Consider the following 8,959-nt stretch of genomic DNA (forward strand, 5'->3'; position numbering starts at 1 on the left):
GATCATCTCCATCGTCGGGCTTCTTCCTCTCCACATGCCAGCGCATTAGCTTTGCTTCCTTGGGATCTACAAAATACCTCTGGAGACGGGGAATGATCGGTAAGTACCATACAACTTTCTGGGGACATTTCTTCCCGGCATTCTTGTATCGAGAAGCATTGCACACCGGACAACTTGTTTTTTCCGCGTGCTCCTTCCGATAAATTATGCAATCGTTGATGCATGCATGGTATCTAACATGTGGCAGATCAAGAGGGCACACGATCTTCTTGGCCTCATCAACACTAGTAGGACATAGATTACCCGCAGGAAGAACATCCTTTTGGTACTTGAGATGCTCATCGAGGCTAGTGTCGGTCCATTTGTTTTTAGCCTTCGTCTTCAGGAGTTGGAGCGTGAAACTCAAGCGGGTCACCTCAGGATTGCAACCATCATACAATGGAGTGTTAGAGTCTACCACCAGTTGCTCCAGCTTAGCCTCCTCTCTAGAAGCAGCTCTCTCAGTACTCGTCTCCTTGCGAAGCAATGCTTGACCATGAGGGTCCCGCAAGATTGAACTTAGTACCGACGAATTCTACTGCGTGGAGTCCATGTCGTTCTCTCCGCCGCCATGTTCGGCCCCTTCTCCTCCGCCATGTCCGGCCCCTTCTCCGCCGCCATGTCCGGCCTCTTCCCCGCCACCATTATCGATCATCTCTTTGTCTTGCCCTGTGTCATCATTGCCTGCCCCGTCGGCATCCTCAACATCGTCATCCTCATCTTTAGTTTTCCACCGAGTATAGCCATCCATAAAACCAGTCATGAGCAGGTGCGCTTCGACACGACCATCCTCATAGGGGTCGATCCAAACTATTCCTTTGCATTTTCGACACGGACATAAAACCTCTGTCAGGTTATTTTCTTTCATGTCCTGCACCGCCGACCGCAACCACCTGTCCACCATCGTTCCACTGACCATCATGAACATCTGCACGGTAATAATAAAACAAATTGATTATAAAAATGCGTGCATGCATCAAAGTCATACAAAAATTCGGCATGACCTTCCCTAAAAATAGGACATATATGGATCTAGAGTTTGCCCATAATTCTCTGAAACGGAAATAAATCGACATTTTGGCAAAACAAAGGCAACTCAAAAGCACAATTTGGCGTCAACTCATGGCACACACACAATTTCCACAAACATATCACACACACATAATCATATTTCCATTTTGCAAAAGCCTGAAATTTTCATCACCTCTATCTCGAGATCGAGCACGGTGATGAGATGATGATGTAGGGAGACCAAAAGTGCCCAAAGCTCTTCTTGACAAAGATAGATCTCGTTAGGGGGAAAATAGGTCACTTAAATAAATGCTACATCTACCTAGCTACCTAATTTGGGAGGAGACAACTTCAACTAGTGGAGGGGGAAGGAAAAAGAGAAAGGAGATGCATTAATGGAGATGGTGTAGTTTGGTAGGAGTAATGAAGAGAGAGAAAGATAGGTAGAAGAGGCAAAGTAATGGGGGAGAAGTGTTGAGGAAGAAGAAGAGGGGGAGGGGAGGGGACGGGTGGGGAAAAGGTGGTGGGTTGGTGCAGATTAGCAGTAGCACGGGACGCAAAACGCGCTGCTGATAAGAAAGTAGCAGCAGCGCGTTTTTGGCAGAAGCGCTACTGCTAACCGGGACAAAAAGTGTGTCCCATTTGAAAATTAGCAGCAACGACCTCAGAAAAAGTGTGCTACTACTAAATCCATAGCAGTAGCACGGCTCGCGGAACCGCGCTGCTACTAAATGGACTTTGGGGGGCACTGTCGGTCGATATTTGTAGCAGCGCGGGTAACACCAAGCGCGCTACTGCTAAACGCTTGTCTGTAGCGAGTTTTACACACCCGCACTACTGCTAATTAGCAGCAGCGCTCCTTTTTGGGCCGCGCTGCTGCTAAGATTCTGTGTATAGGCTTTTCCCTAGTAGTGGTTGCAGCTGCAAAAGATGAGTACCAAATTAGCATAAAAGACACCCTTTACTGCTACTTCAAACTACTTGGTACTTCTCTCAGTGTAACTATGGTACTGCCTCCCTAGCAGGAATAATTCTCAGCAGGTACTTCCTCGCTCGCATGCTGTACTGCTCTGTACTTCTACCTAAATATTGTATGTACTTCCCGTTACTGCTACCTTTGTACTTCCCGTCGAACACCTCGATGATAGGGATACACAGGCTACTAATAGTCAATTTTGCCGCTGCTCGAGCTAATCCGCTATGCCGGGGCATGCCTCCGCCCGGCGCCCCGTACCGCCGCCATCCATGGAGATCTCCCTGGACGCGCTGTTGGGCGTGCAGCGGCACGGGCAGGACCTGGCCTACCGCATCGCGTAGGGCGTCTCGGGGCTGCTCCTCCACCTCCACGTGCAGACGCCGCAGCTCCTGTGGCCCGCCCCGCCGCTCAAGCTCCTCCCCTTCGACATTGAGCTCCCCGCTGCCGCCTTCGTGGTCGGCGTCAACCTTCCGGCCGTGGCCGTCGCGTCCTTCGTGTAGATCGGCGACCGGCTCGGGCAGGCCGGGTCCGACCTCGGTGCCTCCGACGGCGGCGCAGTGCAGCAGCTGTCGCGGCAGCTTCCCGTGTCGTTCCGCGCGCGGTGTTGGAAGTGAGAGGGGGCCGCCGCGCCGCCGACGCCCGCGGCAATGGTGTACGGGGGGGGGGGGAAGCGGGGCTCGCCGTGGAGAGGGCTACCGAGGGCCGGGTAGCCTTGGAGGGTGTCGGGGAAGGAGGCTCCCTTGAGGAGGTGGCTGCGGCTGCCGCTGCCGCCAGTGCGGCCGCCGTCGGGGCCGAGGGTGCTTGGTCGGGGGATCTGTTTTCGGGATCCGGGCAGGTATTGCCTGGTCGGGTCGGTCTCCGATTCAAAACAACCTTATATAGGGGCTTGCCTATTGTAGAATATTATTCTACAATCAGTTGTAGAATAGACCCATCCTATATATATATATATGTACATATATATATAACGCGTATAGTATGTGGTAGCGTAAAATATGTTTGAAATGAAAAAGAATTAAATGGAAAACACAAAATTAAAAGGAAAAATAAACAATTCCATAAACCCCTAAACCTTTTAGTCCCGGTTGGTGTTACCAACTGGGACGAAAGGTCCCCCAGCCCTCGGCGCCGTTGATGACCTACAAGTATAGGGGATCTATCGTAGTCCTTTCGATAAGTAAGAGTGTCAAACCCAACGAGGAGCAGAAGGAAATGACAAGCGGTGTTCAGTAAGGCATTCTCTGCAAGCACTGAAATTGTAGGTAATAGATAGTTTTGTGATAAGATAATTTGTAACGGGTAACAAGCAATGAAAGTAAATAAGGTGCAGCAAGGTGGCCCAATCCTTTTTGTAGCAAAGGACAAGCCTGGACAAATTCCTACAATGAGAAAAGCGCTCCTGAGGACACATGGGAATTATCGTCAAGCTAGTTTTCATCACGCTCATATGATTAATGTTCGTTACTTTGATAATTTGATATGTGGGTGCATGGACCGGTTCTTGCATGATGCCCTTTCTTGGACAAGCATCCCACTTATGATTAACCCCTATTGCAAGCATCCGCAACTACAAAAGAAGTATTGAGTTAAACCGAACCACAGCATGAGACATATGGATCCAAATCAGCCCCTTACAAAGTAACGCATAAACTAGGGTTTAAGATTCTGTCACTCTAGCAACCCATCATCTACTTATTACTTCCCAATGCCTTCCTCTAGGCCCAAATAATGGTGAAGTGTCATGTAGTCGACGTTCAGATAACACCACTAGAGGAGAGACAACATACATCTCATCAAAATATCGAACGAAAACCAAATTCACATGACTACTAATAGCAAGACTTCACCCATGTTCTGAGGAACAAACGTAACTACTCACAAAGCATATTCATATTCATAATCAGAGGTATGATCTTCCACCGGATAAACCAACTAGCATCAACTACAAGGAGTAATCAACACTACTAGCAACCCACAGGTACCAATCTGAGGTTTTGGTACAAAGTTTGGATACAAGAGATGAACTAGGGTTTGAGAGGAGATGGTGCTGGTGAAGATGTTGCTGGAGATTGACCCCCTCTCGATGAGATGATCGTTGGCGATGATGATGATGATGATTTCCCATCCCAGAGGGAAGTTTCCCCGGCAGAACAGCTCCGCCGGAGCCCTAGATTCGTTCCACCAAGGTTCCGCCTCGTGGCGGCGGAGTTTCGTCCTGTAAGCTTGCTTATGATTTTTTCCAGGGTAAAGACTTCATATAGCAAAAGGTGGGCACCGGAGGGCCACCACGGGGCCCACGAGGTAGGGGGCGCGCCCCACCCTCGTGGCTAGGGTGTGGGCCCCCTCTGGTACTTCTTTCAATCAATAATTCTTATTAATTCCAAAAATGACTTTTGTGGAGTTTTAGGACTTTTGGAGCTGTGCAGAATATGTTTCCAATATTTGCTCCTTTTCCAGCCCAGAATCCCATCTGTCGGCATTCTCCCTCTTCATGTTAAACCTTGTAAAAATAAGAGAGAATAGCCATAAGTATTGTGACATAACGTGTAATAACAGCCCATACTGCAATAAATATTGATATAAAAGCATGATGCAAAATGGACGTATCAACTCCCCCAAGCTTAGACCTCACTTGTCCTCAAGTGAAAGCCGATATCGAAAAATATGTCCACATGTTTAGAGATAGAGGTGTCGATAAAAATAAAATACGGACATGAGGGCATCATGATCATTCTTATAATAGCAACATATATATTTATTTTGTCATATGATTTCTTATACTCAAGTGACAATCTATTCACAATGCCAAGTATGATTCACAAACTTCATTGAGAACATACAAACTATAATCTTGCTCATTGAAGCAATTGCAATTTATCATGACATCGGAAAGAGTCAAGAATAGAGCTTTTCAGCAAGTCCACATACTCAAGTATCATTTAGTCTTCCACAATTGCTAACACTCACACAAAACTTATGGTTACGGAGTTTTAATCGGACATAGAGAAAGATAGGGGCTTATAGTGTTGCCTCCCAATGTTTTACCTCAAGGGTAATGTCAACAATAATAGTTCATGATAACTTATATATATATATATATACATACATACATATATATATATATATATATATATATATATATATATATATATATATAAACACTATTCTGATCACGGGATCAGAATAATATTCTGATCACAACATGAACTTCCCCAAGTAACGCACTTGACCTTTCCCGAGTACTAGGTTGAACTTCAGCTAAAAGGTGTCCAAATGGGGCTTGCGATATACCGTTGGAAATCTATGTACACCAGTATCATGACCCAAGTGAAATTTTTGGCAAAATGTAAGTGGTTTCAGAGCAGTCTTGAAAACCGTTTTTTCTTCAAACAGAAAATGTGAATTGTATTTTCGATCGCATTTCTAAACCGTTTATCGGAATGAGGTAAATAATATGGTGTTGGAAAGCTGCTGCAAAGCCGCTCCATCCACATGTTGAAAGTTTTCTATAATTCCCTATGAATAAAGAGTAATTTTGAAAATTGTAAAATTTTGCAAACCGAACAGCCGAGTTCATATTTTCAATGTAATTTCTAAACGGCTAATCCATTTGAGGCAACTGATATGGCGTTGGAAAGCTTGTGAAAATGTGCTACTTTTTCATGTTAAAAGTTTTTTCTAATTTGGAACGGTTTAAAAGTAATTTAGAAAACGGTACAAGTTCCACCGAGTTCATATTTTCGAGCTAATTTTTTAACCGTACGTCCAAATGCAACAAATGATATGGCATTGGAAACCTTGAGGAAATGTGAAACTTTTTCGTATATATTGTTTCTACCAATTTCTTACGGTTTTAAGTCAAATTTGAAAATGGCTAAAAACCTATTTTTGGCATAATTTCTACATACTTTATCGGAATGGGGCAAATAATATACCGCTAAAAAGCTACAGAAACTGCGAAACGTTCTCATGTTGATGGTTTTCTCTGGTTCCTAGCCGTTTTCAAGTAATTGCAAAAATGGCAAGATCATTCGTTTTGCCTTTATCGCGAAACTGATTCTTCGAAAATGCACCGCGTGAAGAACCTGAACTTCTCTACACGTGTACTTGAACTTCACTCTGTTTTTCACGTGCTTTTTTTGTTCGTATATCTCTATCCACTGCTCCTAGCTATCCATCCACTCATCGGAATTGAGCAAGTGATATACCGATGGAAAGCTGCTGTAAACACGTAACTTTCCCGTGTTGATCATTTTTTCATACTCGCAACGATTTTAAAAGTTCTCATCTGAAATTAATTCAGCGTAGTAGTTGAAATTCATGTTGTTTTCACGTCGAACTTTTGTGACTTATTTTTGTTTGTAATTTTCACATCCATTCGTTAGTGTTACACAAATGTTATTCCTTTTGTACAAATCTCTCTCACAATAAATTTTTTAACTTTTTCCGACCAAGGACTTGCACTTACACAAATGACATTCCTGCCGTTTTGAAGTAAATCATAAAATGGTGAGATCATGATTTTTGCCTTCATCGCGAACGGAAACGCACTGCGTGAAGTAGTTGAACTTCTCGGGCATGTCTGTTTGAACCTCACTCTGTTTTTGACGTGTTGTTTTTTGCACTGCGTGAAGTAGTTGAACTTCTGGGGCATTTCTGTTTGAACTTCACTCTGTTAGACTTTTATTGTATTTTTCTTATATGAAATACACACCATCTAGTACGTGAACTTCTGGTTGTTATCACTATGAACTTCACTCTGCTTTAAGAGAGTTGTTTTAAAACACAAAAAACAACATATTATAAAATCTTTTGAAATTCTCCTCCTTTTCAATTTGGACTTCTTTGATTTTTTTTATAAATGGGGAAACTCCGTTATAAAGATTTTTGAAGTAATTTTTTTATTTGAACTTCTTGCTCAAAGTTTTGACCTTCCAAATTTGACTTTTAGATATTAAAAACTTCATTTTTTTAACGTCGATCTGCTTCGTTTTTAAATTTGAACTTCTTGTAGAATTTTGTCATGACATTTTTATGCATTTTTTGCTTTTCATTGAAATGGCCTCGGCGATCTCTTTTTTTCATTTAATAAATTTTCTTCTGTATGTAATACACGTGAACTTCGAAATTTCTGAAACATGAACTTCATGTGCTATTTTTTCATGAAACTCCATGGTTTTTATTCTTTGAATTCCATGATTTTTTTTGTTTACATTTTTTGGTTTGAACTTGGATGTTCATTACACATGAACTTTCGAAATCACCCCTTTTTATATAGATTCTCTAGCAACGTTCCTTTTTTCTAAATCGGGGAGAAAATTGAACTTCTTTTGCACCCTTGTTTTTGAACTTCACTTCTAGTTTTTTTATTCTTCGAAACTCTTGGGACATAGTATATGAACTTCTAGATACCCACAATACTCTTGAGTTTCCCCCTCTTAAATCTCTGTTATTTTTTGCACATGGATTTTTATTGATATTTTCTTTTTTTTGAAGTTTCATGTTTTCTCAAAAAATGAACTATTGGATTTGTTTCCTCATCTTTCTGTGTTTCTCTGGTTGAACTTCCTGGCTTTTACGTACTATTTTTTCTTCTCTGAATTTTTGTGTGGTTTCACACCTGAACTTATAGTTTTCTGTTCTTTGTACTTCCTAGTCGTAGTATATGTGGGCAAACACGACGTAACATACATACAAATTACTACTAGATGGAAGGCTCTTTTTTTGTAACTCATATGACAGGAATGCATGTGAAAAACTGATCCTTTATTTTCATATTGCCAATTGAATATGACATGAAAACAAGCAAGCATAGTTTATGCTTTGTACAGAGAACATATTAACGGCAATTCAGAGGAAGACACATGCACTAAGTGCCAGAGAAAGAAATACGTCTTCACTATAATCGATGGTTTCTATCCACAACCCACCGCTATATCCTATCCACACACACTCTCTCTCTATTCTCATTTCTTTAAGCACGGACACCAGCAGTGCTAATCTCTAACAGAAATATCTCTTTTGTCATGTTGAACTGCAGCAACAGCATACCAATAGCAGCCAGAAAATGGCAGTGGCGTCGGGCAGCCACACGACACAACAACAACTAGAAATGTCTGACAACAGCAGCTAGCAGCGACCGGCATCAACATTGAGCGGCGGAAAGAGAGGAAGGAGAAACAGCTCGGTCGCACGCACTAGCAGAAAGTAGAGATATCTAGCGGCATCTACTAGCACCAGTCTATCTACTCCTGTAATTGTTAACAAAACAAACCATAAAGGTTCAGTTAAGCACACATCAAATCGCCAGTTTCAGTCAAAATAGTGTTGCACTATCCATGGAGAATAAATCGATGGAAATTTGGCTAAAGCTTGAAGGTTCAGTTCTTTTTTGCTAGCAGCTTTGCCTGCAGCTGATGTCCTTGTTGTTGCTTGCCTGCCCACCAAACCAGTAGCCACATGCCAAGAAATTTGGCTGCCGCCCACCAAACCGTCAGCTGCACACGTGTGCTAGCTTGCCAGTGCACCGGTTCCCCTGTCTTTCACTGGCCTTCCTTCAAGATGATGCAGTCTATAGCAAGGGTCCATTCGAGGAGGGATTGACATATGCAGTGAAGAAACAAAAAATGATCTGTCATGGAGGGTGCAGTGGCAGGAACGGCATGGTGGCAGAGGGGGAATTGCGGCTATGAACTTACCGGGGTTGCATCATTGAACGGCCTAGGCACCGCGGTGGTGGAGCCCAACCAGGGATGAGGATGTGCGGTGGCTGCGGAGCTGGAGGAGGCGAAGGGCGGGAGACGCTGCCGTGGGTTGACGGCACGGGCACCTCGCAGGAGGCCTGCATTCCATGGCTGAGGAGACCAGGCGGCGGCACGGTGATGGCTTAGGTTGTGGCGTCTAGCGAGAATGGATTCGGGAAGGAACAGGGCT

General features: G+C 43.5%; 1 pseudogene; it reads left to right on the plus strand.

Moving 5' to 3' along the window:
• Positions 1 to 2,295: 2,295 nt before the first annotated feature.
• On the plus strand, positions 2,296 to 8,159 carry LOC123139705 (uncharacterized; annotated as a pseudogene).
• Positions 8,160 to 8,959: the final 800 nt, after the last annotated feature.

Source organism: Triticum aestivum, chromosome 6B (assembly GCF_018294505.1).
Source record: "Triticum aestivum cultivar Chinese Spring chromosome 6B, IWGSC CS RefSeq v2.1, whole genome shotgun sequence".
Taxonomy (NCBI): Eukaryota; Viridiplantae; Streptophyta; class Magnoliopsida; order Poales; family Poaceae; genus Triticum; species Triticum aestivum.